The 25,123-nt window shown below is 49.8% G+C and overlaps 1 protein-coding gene across 12 annotated transcripts in view; it reads right to left on the bottom strand.

The window, feature by feature from the left end:
• The window catches only part of PRRC2B (proline rich coiled-coil 2B), a 77,539-nt gene extending 61,877 nt beyond the window's left edge, over positions 1-15,662 (bottom strand). For 7 of the 12 annotated variants that reach the window (XM_039862889.1, XM_039862897.1, XM_039862891.1 and 4 more), the window contains exon 1: positions 15,470-15,661. The gene's annotated coding sequence lies outside the window, so the exon portion shown is untranslated. Of the gene's footprint in view, positions 1-14,682; positions 14,746-15,469 lie in introns of those variants that run through there. The other 5 variants (XM_039862892.1, XM_039862893.1, XM_039862896.1 and 2 more) reach the window with 3 other exon arrangements.
• Between the last annotated feature and the right edge of the window lie 9,461 nt (positions 15,663-25,123).

Raw genomic sequence — 25,123 nt, 5'->3', positions numbered from 1 at the left:
AAGGGGGTGGGTGTGGGGAAAGCAGCTAAGTGAAAACCTGAATAGCAAATCGTGGCGGTCTCAGGCCCCCTCTGCGTGGGCCTCATAGGACGGTGGCAGACATAGTATGTCTTTCTGTTCCTCTCCACACTCCAGGCAAAGACACTAAGTCTTTTCTTGAAAACCTATAAACAGACACTTGGGGCTCAAGAAAAAAAGGCCGCCTCCCCCCACCGGCCCAGCCTACACCAAAGCGTTCCCACTGACCCACACCCCCGGTTTCCAATAGCTGTGGGTGCCTGAGACCACAGACATCTGAGACCTCAACTAAAAGGCAGAGACCAAATAGACAGACAGACAAAAGAATCTGGAGGAAACAGGCAATGCCAGGAACCAAAGATTTAAAAGAAGTAATATAAAATTAATATCCTCAGAAAATTAAGAAATGATTTTATACCCACGCAACCAAAACAGGATTTTTTTCCCTTAAGAGTCAATCAGAAAAGAAAATTAAGAAACGATTTTATACCCACGCAACCAAAACAGGATTTTTTTCCCTTAAGAGTCAATCAGAAAAGAAGGCCATTAAACTTATGACAGCCAAAACCCCATAACCTCAGGTTAATCATGAGAAAAATATCACAAATCCCAACTGCGAGACGTTCCACAAAATACCTGACCAGCATTCCTGAAATCTCAAGGTCATCAGAAACAAGAAAAAGCTGATAACTGTCAGTCTAGAGTGGTGGTCCCCAACCTTGGTCCCCAACCTTTTTGGCACTAGGGACCGGTGCTCCTATGAGAATCTAACACCTGATGACCTGAGGCTGCGATGCTGGCGCTGGGGAGCGGCTGCAAACGCAGACGAAGCTTCACTCGCTCCCCTGCCACTCACTTCCTGCTGTGAGGCCTGGCTCCTGACGGGCCACGGACTGGTACCAGTTGGCAGCCTGGGGGGATTGGGGACCCCTGATCTAGAGGAACCTGAAGAGACATGACAACTAAATATGGTATCTTGGAACAGAAAAAGAACATTACGTAAAAACTAAGGAAATATGAATAAAGTATAGACCTTAGTTAACAACGATGTATCAGTATTGGTTAATCAGTTGGGACAAATGTACCCACTAGTGTAAGATCTTTAGAACAGAGGAAACTGGGAACGGGGTATACAAAAACTCCCACTTTTCTGTAAATCCAAACTTTCTAAATTTTTGTTAATTTCAACAGAACAATTTAGAAAATAAAAGTCAAGAAAATTTCAGAAAAATATAACAAGGTAATGAATGCTAGTTTCTTTCCCGCTCAAAATTAAAGAATTAATCCAGGAGTCCAAATTTGACTAGAAGTTCCAGAAGCATGGGGGAAGGGGGAGGGCGGGGAGGGAGTTATCAAATAAAAATTACAAGAAAAATCCCCAGAGCTGAAGCACCCAAGATTGCAAGGGCCACCAAGTGCTCAGAATAACGGATGTAAAAAGAACACAAGGTACAATGTGAAATTTCAGCACGTCAGGGATAAAAAAACGCAAAGCCTCTGAAAGTTTCCCCAACCCCTCTAAGAAAAAGGCCCAGGGGAGAAACGATCAGAATGGCGACGCGTCCTCACGAGCAGTAACACGTGCGTCTCACCAGCGGCGGCGGCGGCGGCGGCCCCCTTCCTGGGAGATGCTTTTCGATCCAGAATCCAGCGCTTGGCTGAAAACGTCAAGTGTGGGAACAGAAAGAGTCTTCCTGACTCACACAAGGACTCGAAACGTTTACCTGCTTGGAGAATTGCAGGGGAATCCGCTCTAATAAACAAGAGAGCAAAGCGAGACAGAGGCACATGTGGCATCACTTCCCTCCTAATGGAAGTGATCCTGTCCTTCCCCAAGCGAACCGTGGGCCTACGGGGGCTGACCCACACAACTGGGGGAGACCGGGGCAAACCTGGTCTAAGAGAGAACCATCCACGGCTCAGAATAGGTACGTGACTCACCCAGGCGAGTAAGACACCTGGTTCCTCAGAGACAACGTATAACAGTGGACCAACCAACCTAGAACCTGCACGCCCAGGGACGTCCACTTAACTCAGCCAATAAATGACTAATGAGCTGCTGCTCCAGGCGGCTTAAGATAGGTGCTGTTACCTGACGCTCACATTACCCAACTGAGGCACACACGGGATCCAGGATCCGACACGGGGGGAACAAAGACAAGTCCCAGAATGACAGCCAGAGGAAGCCCGGAGTGGCCGTGCTTCACAGGCAAGAAAGCAGCCCAGCCAGGTGAGAGCGGGGGAGGAAATGGAGCTGACAGTGAGTGTATCTGGGCAATTCGAAAACAGCACTTGTTGCATTTTCCTGGAGCCTGTGTAAAATGCAGAAGATACCAGTTTTAATGGAGTTCAGTGTACCGAACTCTTCTATTTTGGTAGTGCATTCTGTGACCTAGTCAAGGAATTTTATCTTCTCCAAGATCATAAACGGGTTCTTCTCTTCTCTTCTAGAAGCTTTATTGTTTAGCTCTATAATCTATCTAAAACCGGTTGTGAATATGACTGGAGGAAGAAGATTCATTTTCTTCCACATGGAGAATCTAATTTTCCCAGCACCTTTTTTAAAAAAAGGCCCTTTCTCGTGCGGCACCTTTGTCATAAATTAAGTAAGTGACTACGCACACACGGCCGGTTTGTCTCGCCGGGTGCCGCCGTAGTGCTGCATCCAAGGCTGTCATCAGTGGGGTGAGCCCCCAGCTCCGCTCTTCTCCAGTAACGCTCATTGGCCCTGACACTTCACGTTTCATGTAAATTTCAGGCTCTGTCTGTCAAGACCCAAACGAAACGACGACAAAAGGAAACAGTGCTGGGGTTCCGACTAGAATTACATGAATCTGGAGACCATCTGGGAGAAAAGCAACACCTTTCCAACTCCAAGTGCTAGTGAGTTCGTGAGCACAATTCTCACGCACTACTGGTGGGCAGGCCACGTGGTACTATCACTGGAATGCTGGCGGCTGAGCACAGGCCTACCCTGTGACCCAGCAATCCCGTTCCTGGGCGTACACCCAACGCGACATGTACACGTGTGCGCCGAAGGACGCGTGTAGGATGGTAATGGGAACAGCTCAAAATGAAAACACACAAAGTCCGTCACCGCCAGAATGAACACACGTCATATCCACATAAAATGCGACTCACAATGAAAACGGATTCACACAAACCTACGTGGATGAAACTCACAAATATTAACGCTGAATAAAAAAACAGAAAATACAACTAGCGTGCACCTACGTATGCGGAGTAATTTTAAAATTAAAAAAGTCAACGTAAGTAGAAAATATTAGGGGGGAAAAATCTCTATACCTTAGTAGAAAAAGCCCACTCAAGATAGGAAATGGTAAATGATCTGATTAAGGTAGTAGATCCTGTGCAAAAAGGGCTTCTATATGAGACTTTAAGAAAAAACCCAAATTCTGAACAGTAAAAATCTGACCACAGTGCAGTAAATAAACAAAATGAAAGCAGAAGTAAAAACAACCTTATCTGTTAGAAAACCTAAAACTCTCCATTATAAAACTTTTGAATCAAAGGGTAATTCAGAACCACAGCTGCAGAATACCTACTCAAATGAAGAATGCGACACATCAAAACTTTTAAAACAAAAGACAAATTTGTAATAGAAGGAAATTTAATAATCTAAAAACTTTAAATTCCTAACGGAAAAGAATGAAATTAAGCATCCGATTTAAGAAATCAGTCAAAAAACAAAAGCGAATGTGAGAAGCAGAAACAATTAATGAAGGCAAAATTTAATGAATTTAATAAAAACAACTGAATAAAACTGAATTAAAAAGTTCTTTGAAAAGAGAAAATAAGCTACTCAGAGAAAGGCATTTGTACCCTCATTTTATAGATAAGACACCAAGACTCAATGAGGTTAAATGACTAGCCCAAGGTCACTATCATCAAGTATAGGTGTTACGAAGCCTTGATCTTGAACCCAGGTCAGTCTGCCACCCAGGTCTGCTCTGGAAGTGTGGGCACTCACTGGGCACTCGAGAAGCAGTGTCTGCTACTGTGATTATGAAGTCCAAGCTGTTGGCCCTGCGGCCAGGATAAAATAAATGCCCACAGCATACCAGGCTCTGCCAGCACCCTTGGGACAGGGGTGCATGTGCAGGGCAAGTCTGGCCTGGGGCAGGGTGGGGTGTGAGCGGGCAACGCTTCAGGTAAGGAAGTCCCGATACAGGGCTCCACGGCCCCCAGGTGTGCAGAGCTCCGGGCTCCTCACCCGTGGGGGTCTATCCTGAATCTCTCCAAGAACATCAGTTGCTGGATGATCCCAGTGACCCCTGTCATCACTCCTGACCAACTAAAACTCTCTTAAAGCTCCGGCCTCCGTGGGCCGTCGGGTCAGTGGGGTCAGCCCCCACCCACATAGTTCCCAGACGCACAGGCTAGGCTGAAGCCTGCAGAAGACTCTGGCTAAAAACCCATTTGCAGTCTGTGAAGTTACATTTTGAATATGCAGTTAATTTAGCAACCTAAAATTTTTTTTAAAAGACAATTTCAATACACAGCTGGGGCTGGACAGTTGGACAGATATGGTACACAAGGGCCTCCCTCTCCAGGGTTAAAATCTACCAAAGACCTGGCAAACAAAAGAGGTATGTAAGACACAGAGCTCCATTTCAGTTTCCCACCCCCAAATAATGGTGAGTTAGCAAATGAGAAGTACTTTGCAAATGCCACCAAAATCTACGTATTGTAAAATCTGATTTAGTAGAGAACAGAAATCAGAGACGGCATTTGCAGTGAATTGTTCCTTTTAGCCAAATCAACAGAGCAGTTTCTAAGGGCCACTGACACAGAGACAGGCAGGTGAATAAGTCGGCTGAATTCATGCGAACTCCTGGGGTGCCAGCACCAGGAACCTGGGCACTAGGGATGGGTCTGGGCAAATCAGGGACCCTGGGCAATGCCAGGAAGAGCCAAGAGAGCACCAGCAGCCCAGTCCCGGCCCAGACCACACCCCACGGGCATGTCTGCTTTTAAATGTACACGGGTTACCTGTATGATTAGTTACCTTGGACTAACACATGTAACTTACATACATTTAGCGTAACCAATTCAAACGATACGGAAGTACGTAAAGCAAGTCAATCCAACTCAAAAGGCAACCACTGTTACCCAGGTGGACGGCCTCCACACCCTTTTTCTCAGCTTGTAGAAACCCATGAGCAGTTTGTGGTCTTCGATTTTTACTCTATTATGCTGTGACTACATTATACTACACTGTCAGCTACCTACAATTCTATTATAAAGTGCAAACTTTCTTCTGTTAATGTACCACGGTCATCTTCCCAAGAAAATAGACGTTGCCCTGCACCTCCCTCTTTTTAATGCTATGTAGTACATCGCTCTACAGTTGTGCCACATTTTATTTACCCGTCGTCCCACAAAATAATGCAGATTATTTCCAAAAGTGTACTATGACAAATAACGCTACAACCAACACCCTGGTACATGCTTGGGCCAAAACTCCTGTCGCACCTGTTCTGTGAAGCACGTCTGGGGCCCGTGTAGAGAACTGAGAGGCGGGGAGGAGGGAGAGGAGGACGGATCGCCTCCAGGAGGAACCAGCAGTGTAGACCCCAGACCCTCAGGCTGCTTACAAGGGAGTCCCGGTCCCTGAGCAGCAAACGCCCGGAGGGACACAGTGAGTTAACTCGGCCCACTGAACAAGGCAGAAAGCCCAACTTCCACTTCAGCCCGCCTCCAACTCCCAGCGCTCAGCCTTGAGGAGGCAGAAAACAGGCGACAGCGGCTTCCTCAGCCCCAAAGGAGCCTCCTTAGCAACAAGGCTCTCCAACCTGGGAGAACCGCCCGCCTCGCCGCGAGTGAGTAAACAGGCCGTAATTACGGCTGTGCAGAGGACCCTGCTAACTAACGAGCGTTGAGGCGGCTGTCCTTCCTATACAGCCACTCAGAGGGCGAGTGACACGCCAAGGTCACCGTGCTCGTTCTGTCCCATCAACGCAGGGCTGAGCCCCTCGTGGTAGGCTGTTTGCTTATACAGAGACAGTTTCTCAACAGTTCAGCCCCCGCAAATCCGCCTTCTCTCTGATGAAAACGAATCCAAATACACTGAAGGCAAGAGGGCTGTAAAGGCGGAACTGGTTAAACGATCTCCAGCAAACCCAAGGACCTACGTGCTATTTATTCTCCAAGCCTCAGAAGCCAGAAGTCGCTGGGCCACCAAGCAGGCCAGACCAGGTCTGAAGTAACAAAAAGGAAGAATCCAAAAACAAAGGCCAAGTGTCCCCCAAGGACCCTCACAGGTATGCCAACCTGGCATTTCAGCAAGGGGGAGAAGAGGAACAGGAGCCCTCGCCCAAAACACACTAACTTCATTCGTGTATGACTTACACGAAACGAACGTTACAAAGATCTTACTCATGCTAACGGTCTCTACTCTCACAGACCTCTCCCCACTCCCGTCTCCCCAATGTCTTAAACTACCCCAGACCGTGCTGCGTCCTTACCCCAACAAGTTCACAGCACAGAACACGGCCCACCTGGCCCGCCTCCACCCCAGACTCCTGGGTCCATCCCAAACCACACAGCACCTGATACTTAAATCCACTCTCGGCCACTGCCAGGTGCTACCGACGTAACGTCATGATTTACCCAGGGTGGGCAAAGAATTCTATTGCTCCTCCCCCTTAAAAAGCCAGGAAAGGACCACAGTGATTATCCTGGGGAACCATATATGAAAACTTTCACTTCTCTTTATTCTCATGAAATTATGCCTATAAATATTCGTATCTCCTGTTTTCCAGTGTCACTTCAGACTGAGAACTCACATCCATAGTTAAAACACTGCCATTAGCGGAAAACAAAATTGTTTTCGAGACACGACTCATCTCTAGATCTGAAAAAGACACAGGGGACGGGAAGGAGTGACTTGGTGCTCATCTGCAGTATTTGGGGTTTTTGTAACAAACCTGTCTTGCTACTGTTGCATTTCATTGTTTTTAAGGTCCCTTAAACTGAACACAGAAGCAACACCTTATCCTGTTTCTGCACTCTGCTAATCATGTCAATCATCACCCCAACACTGAGGTTCCATTCGGCAGATAAGAAAACACTCGAAGGAGTAAACAAGACTTGTTCAAGGTCCTACACTTGGTGTAGGAGGCGGAAACCTACACCCCACTCCTGTCTGGGGCCAAACCAGCGCCTCAGCCCCCCAGAGCTGCAGAGCCTCCCCCACGCCCATAAAAGGCCTTGACACACCTATCTTTATGGCTTCCAAGACACCGAAAAGTCTCCGAGAACAAAGCAGACCCGGTATAGGGTGGTGGCCAACGGTCAAAAGCCCTTGTCAGGTGGTACTGACCTTGGAGACTGGTTTGAGCTCCTGGAGGTGAGGACAGGGGATACTTGAGTCTAAATCTTCAGCAGTCTGCCCCGGGCTTTAGCACACAATTAGAAACACCAACATCTAGAAAACAAACAGGCCCCAAGGGTATAAGCCTGCCTACTCCAAACCCCCAGGCCCTCAGCTAGTGCTGAATCCAGGAACCATTTACAGCTTACTGTTGTTTATCCAGAGCTTGCTTGCCTGGTGCCAGGTGCCTTACAAACACTTCGGCATGGGACCCGCTGAATTCTCCCTGCAGTTCTAGAAGAAAAGCGTTACTATCGTGTTTTGCAAAGAGACTCCAAAAGAGTCAATCTTAATCACCCAGTGTGCAAGAAGCAGAATCTGGATTGGAAGGCAGCAGAGCTGAAAGCCAGAGCCACTTTCTCTCCATCTACCCTCAGTGAATCCTCTCCAGGTTCAAGCCACCAGTGACAATCCACAAGGGCCAGAGCAGCGCAATGCAAGCTGCACCCACTCCGGGCACGTTGCTCCTGGAGCGCAAACCCTTCCCCATCTGGCCTGATGAAACCCCACTGAAGCTGGTTTGTACAGTCATCAGGTATGATCTCCCAGAATAGCCAGAGAAAGTCAGGGCCCGGGGACCAAGGGGTCGCGCAGGGGCCTGGGCAGATCTGCAAGACAGCCACCATCAGGAGATGCAAGGTGCCTCCGAATAAATCCTACGCGGTAAGAATCGTTTGCAGCAACAGAACCAGGGGCTGTGAAGTGAAAGCCTCGGGACGCTGCAGAGGGTCTACGTGTGAACTCCAAACGGACGAAGTCTCTGAATTTTCTCTGCCAGGCTCTTGTGTATAAAGGCTGGAAGGAAAGTACTATCATTTTAGCTGGTACTGAAAATCAAACTCAGCCTAGCGACCTGTGCCTCTTCTCCGTAACCCCCTTCTAGGCCCCACACGGCCTTCACCTAAGGGGATGCCCAGGGCGACACCCTCCACGGCCACTTCTGCACTGGAGGACCACAGAGAACCCTGTCTCTATGACGTGCTTATCCAAGCTGATCAAACAACCTACACTGATGACGGCAAGCCTGAAACTGCCTGTTTTTGATTTTAGAAACATGGACGCCTAGAATGACCCATAAAGGCTATTCATTCAGAAAGGACCACAGTTCAGAAACACCTACTCTCAAATGCTTCTGTATATAAATTAACAGTTTTCTGAAGGGGAATTTAGCGGAATTTTTACGAAAACAACATTCAACTAAAAGAGTCCACACTGCAGAAACACACGCACTATTAATATACAAATTATATGTTTTAGAAGGGAAATTTGGTGGAATTTTACCAAAGTTGTGAGATCCCAAAATTAGAAATAGCCCGAAAGTTCAATAGGAAATGGGTTAAATTAAGGATACTCACAAAATAGCCTCTGCAGTTGCTGAAACAGATGACGTAATGCGTCTGGCCCCAGCCGTGGCACAGCACGCCAGGACGTTTGCTTAAGTGAAAAGGGCAACACGCCTGCAGATCGCACCTGCACGAATGTGTGTGGACAAGGCACACCCCTCTATCTCTGGATGGAACCACGAGACACTACTCACGGAGGTTCCCTTTCAGAGACTGCGTGAGAGCCTCTGTACCTTTTAATACGGCTTGAATTTTCAAACTATTTTTTTTCAAAAGTCAACTGGGAATATATGGGCCAGGGGATTATGAGCTTTTGTTTTCTTCGCATAGTTCTTAAAACCTAATATTATCTTTAAAGCACAGAACGTGGGGTAGATCTGTATATATTAATAAGGGACAATGCTCAATGTATGTTTGAAATGGCAAGTTGCGATACGAGAAAGATTAGTGTGGTCCCGTTCTGCTTTTTAAAAACCCCATCTACGAAGGGCCACATCTGCGGATGCATCGAGTCTAGAAGGACAGACGCACCAACTGTAAGCAGTGGGCACCGCCTGTAAAGCTGGAGTGAAAAGCGCTTTCACGTTTCTCCATGTACCTGCTTCTGCTTTTTCTGTTCCGATGAGTGCGTACACTCCACTTCGTGCCTCAGGACGACACACCGCCCTCCCCGCCCTCCCCGCCCTCCCCGACCGGTGGTGAACACTCGGCCCATTCAGCCGCAGACAGGTCGCCGGCAGCGTCAGCGCCCCTCCCAGCCGGGCCTGTTTTCTGTACCGCCTGGAACAGAGCGGGTCTTTAAGCTCTGAACTGGATGTAAACAACACCTGCCGAAAAAAGCTCTGAAGACACAAAGGAACCAGGGAAAGTGCTGGAGCTGACCTCCTTTGCCCAGGTGGTCCTGCACTAATCCATTCCGTCCTTCCGTACAGACATGTACAGAAGCGCTTGGCAGAGTCGACTCGAGCTTCCTGGAGCCCAAGTTCCATCTGCCCTCTGCTCTGGGCTGGCCCCGGCCGCACTAGGGCACGTGCACCACGTTCGCATCCCAAGGGCTCTGGACACACGCCGACCCACGAGCTCTCTGCTGGGGCCCATACGATTCTGATTTCCATTTAGACAGTTTCAATACTCAAAGGCTTAGCACGCAGTTTTCAAGAGGTGCTTATGTCAAGTCTGCTACATTTTCACAAGGCTTTCCCTGACCACCCCGCACCCAGCTGAGCTGGGCTTGCCTTCTCGGTGGGCTCCCGGGAGACCCCCTTAGGTAGCTCCACTGCTCGTCCCACACGTGATGAAACGCCTTATTAGACGCAGAAGCACCCTAACACCACGAAGAACAGGAAGCGACAGAGTTCTGCTTCCGGGCACTCGACTCACTCTGCTGGGGGAAGGGGTGGGCTCAATAAATAGAAACAAAACTGCATTTCTAAATTGTTGCCCTTCAACAGATGAACGGGCAAACAAAATGTGATGTGTGTGCATGTACATAATAGAGCCCATCACTTTACTTATATAAACATAAGTGTACACACAAAATAACAAAATACTATTCGGCATTAAAAAGGAATGGAATTCTGACATGCCACAATAAGGATGAACCTTGAAAAACTCACGTTCAGGGAAATAAGCCAGTCACAAAAGGACAAATACTGGATGGTTACACGTATGTGAGTCAAACTCACTGACACAGAAAGTGGTTGCGGGGGCTGGGGGAGGAGGAACGGGGAATTCATGTTTAATGAGGATAGAATTTCAGTTTGGGAAGATGAAGTTCTGGAGATGGAGGGTGGTTGCACAATGTTGTGAATATATTTAATGTCACCGAATGACACACATGAAAATGGTTAAAATGATGTTGTTATGTATACTTCACCACGATAAAATCATCGTTTTTTAAAACTACTTAAAAGTTGTGAAAAGAGTTATAAAGAAGGGCGAAGAAAGAATCATGGGGGGTGCCGACGAAGTCAGGCCAAGGGGTTCCCGAAGGCCTCTCGAAGGAGGTGCTTGGCCTTCTCCACGCTGGACCAGGAGCTCCGGATGGGCACAGCTGGGGCATCCAGATCTGTGCCCCGCAGAAGGATAAATGCTTAAGTCAAGACACATGGCCAGACTCAAACCAGTAAATGGAGTAAGACCCGAGCCCTACTTATCAAAGGGCTTAGCCAGGGCTGGGACACCCAGAACTTTGTAGCCCTTGAAGGGGTCCACCTTGTGCTCAAGGCTGGAGATGAAAGCGACCAGGGCCGAGGAAGAAAACTGTACTGTGCCGAAGGGAAGTGAAGACATAGCCGCACACTCTGATCGCGACCTTCCACTTAGGAAAACAACCAGCAATGGGAACCAAGGTTTACCCGCAGGGATGCTCCTTAAAGTTTGTTTACGAGAAGCGAAAACGAGTAACGACAGTCTAAGAGTCTCACAACAGAGAACAAGTTATATTCTCTATGCGACTATTTTAAAAAATCACGTTTTCAGTAACTCTGTAATATACACTATAACACTGAGGAACCATAAACTGTGAATAGCGTATATAGTTTTTTTTCCCCCTAATTTTGAAAAAACAAACACATAATCAAAGGAAAGAAATACACCAGCCTTTACTGTGTGCTGCGGTTACAGGCGATTTGTATTTTTATTTTCATCTTTATTCTTTTCGGGATTCTCCAATTTTTTTTCAATAAAAATGTTACTTTTACGAATGGGGGGAAATGTAATTAAAAGGCCTTGCAAAATACCTGGCAAACGGTAGATGCTCAAGGAGTATGTTCATGACAGTGAATTTAAAAAACAATAAATACTGCTTCTGCAAACACCACCAAGCGGAAAAGGCTGATGGTTTTCTTGGAAACGAGGAAGGATACAGAGCAGAGCTGCAAAGCCAGCCGCAGAGGTGGGTGCGGAAGACAAGAATGTGAAAGATGCTAGCAGCCTGGACTTCATTTTGCCCACGGACACGTCCTGCTGCACGCAGAGCTTCACACGCCAGCACTGCAGCCGGTCCGACAGGAGCAACCCAGGCCTCGGCTCAAGCCACACGGAAAATCAAGCACAGCTAAGAACAACTCTCAACCAAGACTTCTGGCTCAAGTCTGCCAAGACAGAGTCTCCCTCCTGTGCAGAATTCCCCACATTACCACCACAGATGGAAGCAGCGTCTGGCCTTCTAGCATAAAGCTAGTCTTGAGAAGCTCCAAATCAAAGGCTTGAGTCGTGAACCTGCTAAAAAAAAAAAAAAAAAAAAAAAAAAAACCTATCATGAACGATTTGAGGCTAACCAGAAAACATCACCTCTCTCTTATCTCGACAGGCAGCCAAGATATGTATGCTATTTCTTTGTCAAATATGAGATAACCCCACTGGTTTAAGGCACACCTAATTCTGGAAAAAAATCTTTAAATTGAGTTATATGAACTGAAAAGTCTAATTCATGAAGACAGAAAATGAATTCAGGCACAAAGCCCAACTTTCGTTTCTATATGCTGAAATTTAATTTAATCAGATGAATGCTGCTGCATTAACATCAATGATGGGCCTTGTTTAACACGTGTCACCTGCCTCCTATGACCAAGATATATGTATTTGACAGAATTTTACAGAAGCCTCAGTGATAGAACTAAATATGTAGTTTACCTAGCTTCTGGTTTGAAATAAACATAGAATGATCAGTCTTACAGTATAATAGCAGGACAGTTAATTTGGCAGAGCAGCCATTAACAACATGATCAGTACTTTAACAAAAAAAAAAAAAACTTGAAAGCACAATTAAATAATCCTTCAAAAAAAAAAAAGGAGAACTGAAATTTTAAAAGGGGGTGGTGTGAACAGCCAACCAAAAGGCAGAACCAAAAAAAAAAACCACAAAAAAAACTCCCGGCCAGGCCCCAGGCGACCAGACCAGGCTGGAGCTAGTTCTGACTTGCCATTCTTGAAATTCCACTCTCCCAAGGTTTTCTGGCTCTTCCTCCCCCAGGCTTGTTCTTTACCCATCTGGTCTCAAAGGAGGCTGGAGAGGGCCCCGGGAGCTGCAGGAGATGGCAGGCCCTCACAATGGGCAAGGCCCCCTCCACTGCGCAGTCAGGGAGCCTGTGGATAACTAAAATAACTGCAATAAACAGATAATCGAAAAACTTAGTGGGAGGGACAGCCGACTCCTCTCTCCTCCCCCGCCCAACCAGCCAGCAAACAGCCCAGGGCCAGACTGGGCCAGAATGAAATCAGATAGAAAGGATGGGCCAAAAGGCAGGGAAGCAGGGGAAGCTGAAAGGATGACGTGACCCTGTTCAAACATCTCAGAAGAGGCCTGGAGCAGGTTACAAGGCTAAAAAAAAAAAAAACCAAAAACAAAAAACAGAACAAACAAAACCGAATGCCACAACAACTGAATTTCCCATCCGACGGCAGAACCACTATAATCCAAGCAGAAGGCCTCCAGGGCCGTTTACAAACAAAGCTACACGTTTGGCCCACCGGTAACTAGGTCTCGACCCTCACCTGTGGCTAAGACTGGGGTCAGTCTCCCACTTTTAGCCTCAGCCCTTCCTACGGTCTCCAATAAACGGCAGACACCCAGGTTTGGCTGAGCATCGGAGCTCTTCCAAGCCATTCTGGTGCTTCCGGGCGGGTGAGTGGCCGTCGTGACAGCAACATTAGCTGGGGATAGAATCTGGGTGGGAAGGTCACAGTTCCATCAATGAGAACTGGAGAAAAAGACCAGGAAGTAGGAAAAAGGAACCAGAAAACCAGGTAACCAACAAAACCAGACATTTCATCACCCCTTATGGACAGAAGCGCTTTGCTACAAATAGTATGTGAGGCTCCCGAGAGCCCCAACAGATTAATTACCACGAGGCATAATTAGTCCCATTTTCCAGATGCAGGAGCTCAGGCTCTGACACTTGTGTGTAAGGTAACCTAATGAGGGTCACAATCCAGGCTCCAAGAGACACACTTGCCCGAACAAGCAGAGGCTCCCCGAATGATTATCTGCCATTCCCAAAGGCAGGCAGGACTCCCGGGGCCTCTGCTTGTTGTCTAGCATCTTATACTATTCTGGCTCTGCCTTACACCGAGCTGTACCACAGCCTCGGAGCGGGCAGGCCCTGGGATGCAAGCATGTGTCCTGTCACCACACAACCCCCGTCTATTCAGCTCTTGAGGGCTCCGCACGGTACTTTCCCATCCTTGTCTCCCCAGAGGCCCAGCACTGAATAAGCAAGTGGCTATGCTGTTTTGTGCCTTGAATTCCTTCTCCCTTGTCCAGGCCTTGGCCCAGCACCTGTGGCATCCTCGGGATGGCTGGGCTCTGCGGGTGGCACCACAAGTGGCTAACTTCCATCCTTGGACTTGATGGCAGTTATACAAACAGCCCTAGAAGGAACAACTACCGACCACCAGCTGTGTGCCAGGCCCTCTGCTAGGCCCTTCGCCATCTCCCCAACCCTTCCAGGTGGAGGGTGCAACGCCCCGTCCCTATTTATGACGATGAAGGCTCAGAGACTCCCAGAGGTCCCCCCCCACAGAACCCTGGGCCTACCCAGTGCCACCTTACACCACAGCGCTGTGCACAGACATGGCTAAATGGCTGCAGTCGGATTTGGAGAAACCACGCTAAGATTTCAAAGAGATGATTACAAAGGCCGAACTGGATGATAATGTATAAAGCCACATAAAATGCACATAAAACCTTAAAGGGGAAAAAAAAAAACCTCGGGGACGGTTAACAATCCTGTGAACCAAAGGCTTTTAAAGGTTTCTCCCAGGCAGCCATTTAGCAAATGACACACTCTGGAGAGGCTCCCCAGCCCCCCTCTCCCACTTCCTTCGAGCTAACCATTCCCCTGAAAAACACCTCCTCCTCCTCTGGTCTAAAGGTGGCCTCGGACCTCCCACGATATTCAGAAAGAGGGAGAAAGAAAACACCTTCCAACGTTACGTCGGCGAATCCACTCTCGGAGGCCCACGATTTCCCAGCAGAGCTGTTTCTCACTTAGAAGGGAGAAGGGGGGGAAAGAAAATAAAAAAAAAAAAGGAAGGAGGGGAAAAAACCCATCTGGCGGGCCCCGAGGAGCGACATCCTGTTTATTATTAAACGTTTTCGGCAATAGACCATTGAGCATTTTCAAAATAACCCTCCCGCTCCCGCAGCGCCCGCGACCGCCTCGGCGGCTGTACCTACCCCCCTCCCGGGGCCCCGCACCGAGGCCACAGCAGCCCCCGGCCACCCACTTGGGTCACACCCGGGGGCGCCGCGCAGCCTCCGGCCCGGAGGCTCGGCCGGGGCTGGTGTTAGCCTGAGCCAGGGGGCGCCGGGGGCGCAAGAGGTCCCCGGATGGTCCCCGACCCCGGGAGGCCCGCGGCCGCGCTGCCCAGGCCCGGCCTCCGGGGACGCGCGAGGAGCGGCCCCGACCCCGCCGCCCGCCCGCCCGCCCGCGCCGAGGCCGCGCGGCGCCGCCACAACAATGGCGAGCGGGCCCGGCCGCCCGCCCCGGCCCCGCGGCCCTGCAGCCCCGCAGCCCCGCAGCCTCGAGCCCGAGCCCGCGCCCGGCGGCCCACGGCGGCGACGCGGGGCGCCCGCGGACGGAGGCCGGGCCCGGGGCTCGGGGCCCGGGGCTCGCCGCTGCCCGCGCCGCCGAGACAAAGCCGGGCCGCGCCGCCTCCATCTTAGCGCCGCCGCCGCCGCCGCCGCCGCCCCGCGCCCCGCGCCCACCTGGTCTGGTTCCGCGGGCGCGACTGGGCCGGGCGATGGCGGTCGGGCGGCGGCCGGGCGCGGAGGCGGCGGGATGGCGGCGGATTGCGAGGCGGCGGCGCGGCTGCTCGCTCGCTCGCTCCCGACGCGCTCGGCGCTCGGCGCTCGCTGGAGCCTCGGAGCCTGTGTCTCGCCGCCGCCTCCCCCCGCGCTCCGCTCCCGCCCCCGCCTCCTGCGGCCGCCGCCTCGCCCGCCGCCGCCCGCGCAGCGCCCCCTGCCGCGCCTCCCGGGAGCCGCCGCGCGTCCCCGCGACCCGGGGACCGGGGGCCCGCGCCGGGGTGGGGGGCGACGGGGACGGGACTGGGGGCGCCGCGGGCTTGGGGGAGGGGCCCCGGGAAGGGCGCGAGGCCGGCGACCAGGGGACCGAGCCGGGGGCGGGGGCCTGGGCCGCGGGAGACTCCGGACGGGGGGCTCCGCGCCGGGGACCTGGGCGAGAGGGGGAGGGGAGAGGCCCCGCGGAGGGGGCTGCGGCGAGACGGGGCGAGCGGACCGGAAGAAGGGGGGGCTGGGATGGGGGGAGCCGGGGGGCGGGCGGGTGAGGCCCGGACGGAGGGAGGGCTGGGAAGCGGGGCGAGAGCCCGGATCTCCGCCCCCTCCCCTGCAGAACTGCAGCGCCTCCCGACGGACCCGGAGCCCGGATTTTGTTCAGATGTGTGCGTGTGATATGTGCACGGAAAGGAAGCAGAAAGGATATGCTGTTAATTCAAAAGCTGGGTCGTTGCACGGTCTACTTGATCCCGTTTTTTGTAAAACGGAAAATAATAAACCCATCCCTCTTGAATGTTTGCATTTGCGTGAATGCAGAACAAAAGATTTGGGAGGATGTACCCCATCCACTCTGGTCGCCTGGGAGGATCTGAGGTCTGTCAGAGGTCGGCAGAGCTAAGGATTCAGGCTTATTCTGGATACACTGGCAGTTGGAAAACAAACGCTTTGAAAAAAGGCGAAGACACTTGCCCGCTCCGGCACACCCCCAGCCGACAGCCATGGCCTCTGCGAAAAGGCCTAGAGTGGTTTGTCTCATTTAATCCCAACTCTGGGGCAGGTGTTCCAAGGGACGGGTGAGAAAACAGAGACAAGAAGTAACTTGCCCAGGGCCACACAGCTAGACCTGGGAGGAAAGTTCAGCCCGCCCCGCCTTACTAACACGGGTTGGGGGGGGGGCGCTGAGCACAGGGCCTGGCACACAGGAGGCGCTCCACAAATATTAGTTGGTTTGTCGAATGGAGCAACATGTGTCCCGCCCTTGACTTTACTGGCTGTGAAGTAAGGAACTCTGGGATGCCCTAAGAATCAGGAGGTTACCCCTCTCTCATTATTTGACAACAGGGGACATAAGAAGGAAAGCTCCGAGGGCCTTGAGTGTTCCAGAAGACAGACGAGGAGGTAGCCCCAAGGAGAAAAGGCAAGTCAACGAATGCTCCTCTGGCAGATCTGGAAGGGGAGTGACGCCCTCTGGGGACAGCCAGCTTGCTAGGTCCCTGGGAGTGAAATGGCAGCAGATGCCCTAAGGTTTTCATCCGGGGCTCAGGAAATCCTTTGCTTTTCTCTGGGTGATAACAGTGGCAGGTGCTGTGTACTGAGCACCTTTTCTGGGCCAGGCGTGCTGCTAAGCACTTTACAAGAGAGAACTTGATACTTGGGGGGAGATGCTATTGTTGTTCCCACTGTATGGATAAGGACATTGAGGTCAGAGGTTAAGTGACCTTAGGCAAGGTCACAAAGGACCTGGGTGGTGGAGCAAGGATTTGAACCCAGCAGGGCCAGCCTTTGAGGTTTAAGCCTTTCCTAGGGAAGGCAAAGCTGAGATGCCAGGATGGGTGGGGGGCTGCCCGCCAGTGGTGGCATCAGGGTTTCCCCAGGACTCTGCAGATGCCCCTCCAAGGCTTATCAGAGCTCAGGACCCAGAGAGGACAGAGGAAGAAAGGAGGAAGGAGACGGCAGAGCCTGGACCGTGAGATCATTTAACCCCAAGAGACTCTCCCTGAGGAAGCGGGGACATTCAACGAGACATTTTATATCGTCAAAGTTACACTAAGGGAACAGTGGCTGTCCAGAGTCGGAATATTGAAGGAGCATAAGGAATAAGTGGACCAAGCAGTGCCAAGCTGGGGGAAGTCGGCCTGAACCAATGAGCAAGGGTGTATTGTTTGTCAGTTTTTTTCCTCTTAGATATGAGGAAACTTGCAACTCTGCTCATGGGTGGAGAAATTTTTTCGGACTCCCAGACTGATAGCCAGAGGGGGAATGCCACCCATCCCTCATGGCCTCATGCTGGCCTTTCGTAAACATAGATTTATTTTTTCCAAGATGTGAGCAGTGTCTCTTGTTACATTGAAATTTAACATTTGGGTATAATGCTTATAAATGTATTTCTTTAACTATGATTTTCTTTTCTTCAAACCACGTTATGGCTGCAGGTGGATCCCCTTTGCATTAATTTCACAAGAACTATCGAAAGCCCGGTCCTCGGTCGTGTTCAGGTCCTTCGTTTTGCACTCACGTGGAAAGTTGCCTCCTTACGCTCTCTCTTCATTCTTTTACTCAGGTTTTTTCTTCTCTGGCCCCCCGCACATGCTGATGTTCCCTGTCACAGACCAGTCTCGCTGGTTGTCGTCACTTCCGTGCATGTCTTTGTGCCCTACGAGACTAGGAGCTCATCCAAACGGGGTCACCGAATAGTTTATTTTTTAATTCCCCAGCACCTAGCACGCGATCTGTGACACATGAGAGGTGCTTCATGAGAGGTGACGGGATGACAGAAGGAAAAAGAGGGAGAGAGAATTTTGAGACTCTGGGAGGGAATCTGACCTCTGCCGGTGCCATGTCTGGTCCTTGCCTCGGAGCGAAGGCAGGAAAGCTCCCGCTCCTCCATCGCCCGGAGACCTCGCCGGGCTGCTTTCCCCCCTCCAGCGGTAATAGTTACCATTTACTGAGCACTCACAGGTGAGGAAATTAAGACGCAGACAGGTTTAGAGACCTGCCCAGGGTCACCCAGGGAGCTGGTGACAGCTGAAAAAGAAAGAAAGGCTGGAAGAGAAAATACACGCTCGTGGAGGGCGCCCACGTGCTGCGCATCGCAGCCTCTTCACCGTGTTTTTGTGAGTTAGGGTCTGCGATCGCCCCATTTTACAGATCAGTAAACTGAGGCTCCACAACTGTCACCCACCACCACTGGCTGCCAGATGCTGAGTCATACTACTGTGTTTAGAAGACCCTTTCTGGTCAGCTGGTGATCTGCCCCAGAAAGCTCGGGCGGATCAATGTCCCACTGTAGGGAAGGGACGTGGAAGATCACTTGACACTGTGAACACGAACAGTAGCCAGCCTTTAAAGCGCTGGTCCAGGGGGTGGCCCTGGGGACCTCTCACAGGGGCCCTATCTCGCTTCAAGGCCACTCTGAGCCTGAGTGTTGTCTACAGCATGGCTGTGCCCGCGAGGCCCAGCCAGCTCACCTAGATTCCCCAGGGAGACCTGTCCATGCTAAACCCAGGAGCAGGCACTGGTAGGGGGGTGCCCTTTCCCCAGGCTCACCCCCAGCGTGGAGCCGTGTTCAAGAGTGCTGGATCTGGAGCCAGACAGACCTGAGTTGAATCTGTCACTGTTCTCATTTGCTATGTGTCATTAGACAAGTGACTGTAATTCTCTGAGCCTCTGAAAACCAGGGAAGAGGTTTGTGGTGAGTACTGAATGAGCTGAGGTACACTGGCTGTCAGCACAAGCTGGTGGCCAGCAGGCTGCTTATTACTGTTATTGCTTCTTACTCGCAGACACGTGGAGCCTCCCTTGTCATCAATGGCTACATAACAAACAGCCCCCAAAACTAGTGGCTTCAAACCACAATCTGTAATTTCTCATGATTCAGTGGGTTTGGGGGATGGTTCTTCTGTTCCACCTGGTGTTGACTGGGGTCGATCGTGCCACCGCACTGTCTCTGCATCCACAAGGTGTCACATCCTCCAGGATTCTCCGTGTGGCCTCTCTCTCTGGCTAAGTAGTCTGGGCTTCCTGATAGCATGGCAGCTGAGTTCCAACGGAGAGAAAGTGGAAGCGGACAGGCTCCATAAGGGTGCCACTTCTACTGCATTCTATTGGGCACGGCGAGTCACAGGTCCAGCTCAGACTCAAGGGGAGGGCAGTACCCCCCACGCCCCATGGAAGGAGCAGCATGGTTGTGCAGGGAGGGGAAGATTGGCTGGCGAATTATTTGTAGACAATCTCCCCTGCCCTCAGGACCCTTCGCTTTCCCCGACCCCATGCCTTATCCAAACCTCCACTCACCTTAATGAAGACATTCCATCCTACTGCAAAAAACATTTACCGAGATCTGTACTGTCAAGGCCAGTCGAAGTGCCGAGAAATGGCAAGATGAGAAACTATCCTTATGCTCAAGAAATCCCAAGTTCACGGGCGTTAAAAACAAAACAACAATGGTAGAAACTGATTTATCGAGCTCTCACCGCCTGCCAGGCACGGGGCCGGGGACAGGTCTGAATCGTTGAGCCTGGTGCTGTCCTGGTCTCATGCTTCCTCTTGCCTCAGAGCGGCGGGAAGACAGTGAGTGCCGTGTTCACAGCCAACTTGCAGAACAATTTGGGAGTGTGAGGCCTGTAGCACGGGGAGTGATCACGTGTGCCAGGATTTCTGGGCAGGCCTATTTTCCTGTTCTCTGAACCTGTTCTCCAAGTGCAACTGTGCTCACGAGAGAGAGCTTGAGTCCCAACTGCAGTTCCGAAAATGTCATCATACCTGGAGGGGAAGAAAGAAAAATAATCCGGGCAGAAACTGATTCCAGCTGGGGAGATGGACGGAGCCTTCTCGGGGCAGATGCTTTTGACAGCAGGCTTTGAAGGAAGAGTGGAGTCTAATCTGGGGATGAACATTCCAGATGGAGGGACCGGCTCGAACCAAGGTCTGGAGATGGGAGTGTCTGGGCACTGGGAAGGGCCCATGGACTGGCTGGTGGCCCCATCCCAGACAATGTGCATTCCAATAGGGGTGGGAGCCTTGAGCTAAAAATGCAACAGCTGGAGCTGAACAGACAGCAGAGGGCCCAGCACAGACCTTGGTGCTCACACCAACGGGAGGTCAGCACCCAATACACAGACGGGAGCTAAAAGCAAAATCTCCTCCGACAGGCCCAAGGACAAAGGGAGTCTGAGACAGAGTGTGCTGGCAATTTCTCTTCACTCACTCCTGACTCTTAGGAATGCTACCCCTATTTCCCACCAAGGGAACTACGCTGGGGTGGTGGGGAGGAAGGGAGAAAGAGCCGAGGCTGGGAAATAAGAGTGAGGGTAAGATTTAAAACTTGGCAACTTTGGCTGAGAAAAAGCAGCCAAAAAATTATCGAGGGATGAGACTTAGGGAAGGAAAGGAGAGACGAGCCAGCTCTCTAAGGAGGCTTCCAAAGAAAGAACGGGCATGGCGAGTCCCAGCAAGGCAACCTACCTGCTCCCTTTCTTGCCCACGGCAGAATTCCCAAATCCTGGCCCTCCTTCCCAATGAGCATGCCGGCGTCTTCATCAACACGACCCCAGGAAACACACCAACTGACAGAGCTGACACGCGGGGCAGAGAAATAGGATAAAGGAGGATCATCGACAGGAGAATTTAGGGATCAGGTCTTGCCTCTCAGATGGCCCGTATCTCAGAAATGCAGGTACCGAAGAAAGAAGAGACCTCAAATCTAACTTGGTATCGAGACAGTGAGAAGACAACCCCCAGAATAGGAGAAAAATATTTGCAAACCATGCATCTGATAAGGGGCTAACATCTGGAATATATGAAGAACCCTTACAACTCAACAACAGAAAGACAAACGACCCAGTGAAAAAGTGGGAAAAGGACTCGAATAGACATTTCTTCAAAGAAGATAAACAGATGGCCAGCAAGCACATGAAAAGATGCTCAGCATCACTAGCCATCAGGAAAAGGCAAATCCGGGCCACAATGAGATACCACTTCATACCCTTTAGGATGGCTAGGATTTAAAAACGAAAATTAATAAGTGTTGGCAAGGATGTAGAGACTTTAGAGGACTTGTATATTGCTGGTGGGATTGTAAAATTATTGTAAAACACCATTTTACAATAAAAATAAAAATAAAATTAAAAAAATTTTATATTTTCTGCTGTGGAAAATATATTAGCGGTTCCTCAAATAGTAAAAGATAGAATTATCACATGACCCAGCAATTCCACTCATAGGTTTATACCTCAAAGAAGCAAAAATAGATGTTCAAACAAAAACAATAATATTCATAGCGGCATTATTTACGATAGCCAAAAGGTGGAAACAACTTAAATGTCCATCAACTGATGAGCGGATAAACAAAGGAGCATACCGAAGGGTTATTCAGCCATCACTGTCTCATGCTACAACATGGAAGGACCTGGAAACCATTATGCTAAGAGAAAGAAGCCAGAGACAAAAGGTCACATATTGTATGATTCCATTCATGTGAAATTTCCACAATAGGCAAATCCATAGAGACATAAAGCAGATTAGTGTTTGCCAGGGGCCAGGCGGAGGGGGATGGAAGCCTGTTTAATGGGTATGGGGTTTCCTTTGGGATAATGAAACCTCTCAGGAACCAGAGAGTGGTGACGGTTGCGCAACGTTGCGAATGCACTAAATGTCCCTGGATTGCACATTTTAAAAGTAGTTAATGTGGTAAATTTTATGTTCTGTGTATTTTACCACAACAAAAAAAATAACCTGATTAAAAAGCATAATAATAACAACCTGATTTGAAATGGCACTTTGGCTGGGATCTCAGTCAGTTACGTTACCATCATTTGTTTACATACGTATCACTTAGATAGCCAATCTCCCAGGTGATGTTTTGATTTTAAGGGAGCATACACCACTTTCTATCTGCCTATTTCCAAAAGGCTCACTTGTCTAATTGCAAGGGGAGGTGGATTTGTGAAGCCAAGGACTCATTCCCTTATGACACCTGAGGAGAATCCTGGGTCAGTTCGGGGTTTGAATTCCTGCTGACGAGGCTGGCAGGTTGCTGGTCAGGCTAGTAGACGGCAGATTCACTTTATACTCTAGTCTGAATAACCGGAGTTTGCCTGTCAGATAAAAATGGCGATCCCTGAAAAGCAGCTAGTTTAGCTGGCAACTCAATCGCACGAGTGCTTTTCTTAGAGACACCACTTGGTTTGGCTCAGAAAAGTGCCTTTTGTATACTTCCCATCTTGTCAGACAAGATACTAAAAAGGTATGTCCTCAAGGGTTGAGATTTAATAAAATACCTTTTACTGCTTCATCAAAGACATTCTAAAGTAGAGCTGGCTTTTATTTTTTCCACAAGAACATGGCAATAAAGAACTCAATGGGCCATTGCACAGTCTTGAGCCGCTGCCTTGATTCACGTTACGATGCCAGCAGTCTTACTCCCTATTGCTTTTGCACCATTGGTACAAACGTCCACACAGTGAGCAAGGCAAATGATGTCTTAGTATTATTAGTACTGAAAATAGCTTTGACCCTTGCAGGTCCCTGAGATCCCCAGGGGTCTGCAGACCATACTTCTGAGAACTGCCTGCCTAAGCTTGTTCTCCTCGTGATAACTTAAAAGCAGAATAGACAAACCCACCGAGAAGCAGCAGGCTCATTTAGAGTTACTGAGCGCATGACCTTAGTAGGTGCTAGATAAACATCTTTTGAATCATGAATAATGGCTTCCACTTACCATGCTTACTACGTGCCAGGTGTTGCACTAAACATTTTGTCCATATTGTCTCGTCAAATCTCGCATCCCCATTTCACAGATGGGAAAGGCGAGGCCCAGAGAAGATAAGTAAATAGCCCAGGCAGCTGGGGATGACCAGATCCAAGGGTCAGACTCAATTTGTCTGACTTCAAAGCCGTGCTCTTAACCACTGTGCCACATTGAATCTGTTTTGTGTCAAAGGTTGGATTAAGAAAGAAAAAAACAAAGAGAGGAAAATAATTAAAAGTAAACTTAAGTGAATTTTGTAAATAAGTTCGACTAACTAGTCTGCCTATATGAGTCTCTTGTTTCCTTTCTAGCCAACAAACTGAGAGAAGACCTACTCTGTCCCATTTTCCCGGTTCGTGGCTAATCGCAAGGCTGTCTGAGAGGGCGTATTAAGAATGATGGGCCACGATCACGGCCAGCCCCTTCTCACAGGGGTTGGGTGTACAGGCCTTCATCATCTCTTTCGAGGAACAGACACGAACAATAGCCAGAGGCGGGATGACACATCCCGTGGGGCCCAGATGTGAGTCTAAACTGCATCAAGAATAATGAGACAATTGGGCTGCCCTGGGCTGTGTTCCCTCAGGTCAGGGTCCACTACTGCAAATGTTCTTCCACAGTGGCAAGCAGAGGGTTTTCCCAGGGGCTCCCCTCAGCCCCCGCCGCCCCAGCCCCAAGAGGCTGAGCTCAATCACTCCTGTGGTTCTTTCTATCCTTTTCCAGGGAGGAATTAACCAGTGAAATTCCAGGTGCCGGTCTTGCCAGGTCTTGATTAATGCTCCAGCCCAAGCTCCTTGGCATTCCAGAATTCAATCTGGCCCCTCTGGACTGCTCCAGCCTCACCTCTCCCCTCCTCGCTTTCTAGAGGCATTGTTCTAAGCACCTTCGAATTATCTCGCTCAGTCCTCACAAAACCCTGTGACACAGATACTGTTAATATTCTTATTTTAAAGATGAGGAAATTGCACAGAGAGGTTAAATGACTTGGCTGAGATCACTCAGCAAGTACATGGCAGAGACAGGACTCAAATCTAAGTGGTCTGTCTCCAGAGTCTACATACACATTTGTCCCATTCTTGTCTCTCTACAAACAACGAAAGGAATTATTTTAGGGCAGAGTCTCCAAAGCGAAGCGCTTATACCCTGGAGAGGATGCAAGTCGGTCCATTGGAGTGTGAGAAGGAAATATGATCCTTTTATTTGTGCTTCTCCTTATTCTTTTTAAAAATCAGAGCGATATTAAACTTTACTAATATATATGTATTGTACAGATTGACCCTGGTGCCCTCACTCAGCTGAGGATCAATTTGTATAATATATACATATCAGTAAAATATAATATGCTCTGATTTTTAAAAGAATAACCATAAATAAGAAGTGTCACCTGCAGTGCTTGGATAAGCGGATCAGTGTGGTATATTCAGTTTTAATTAAACTAGCTCTCACAGTGCGGACAAGTAGTTTTAAAGGATTAATGCAAAGAATAAAGGACTGGACGCCCACCAAAAGTACCATCTCTGCTCTAAAAGCCCCAGGTTCTTTCACGCATGCCCAGAACCTCCACTTCCCAGAGTGGAAGGCGGGGCCTCGTGGCCACACCCCTTCCATTTTCCCCGCCTTCCTTGTTTCTTCTGGAGGCATCATTGGTTACTTCTCCTAGCGATTGGGCGAGCCGCTAGTTATTGGAGGGATGCGATTGGACGGAGTCGCCGCCTCTCTCTCGGAGGCCAGCCTTGATTGGCTGAAGTGCTGTAGGAGGTTGCCAAACATTCACGTCTAGTAGGGCCGCCAGAAGTCGTGTGCTCGGTGGGACTCTGCTTTCCGAGCACAGGGGCTGGTCCGCTGGTGACGGCCTGAGGGAGGAGGGGCCGGAGAGCCCG

Source organism: Pteropus medius, unplaced genomic scaffold (genome assembly GCF_902729225.1).
Source record: "Pteropus medius unplaced genomic scaffold, Ma_sr-lr_union100, whole genome shotgun sequence".
Taxonomy (NCBI): Eukaryota; Metazoa; Chordata; class Mammalia; order Chiroptera; family Pteropodidae; genus Pteropus; species Pteropus medius.
Note: the sequence above shows the minus strand (reverse complement) of the source record. Positions and strands in the feature narration are given on the sequence as shown.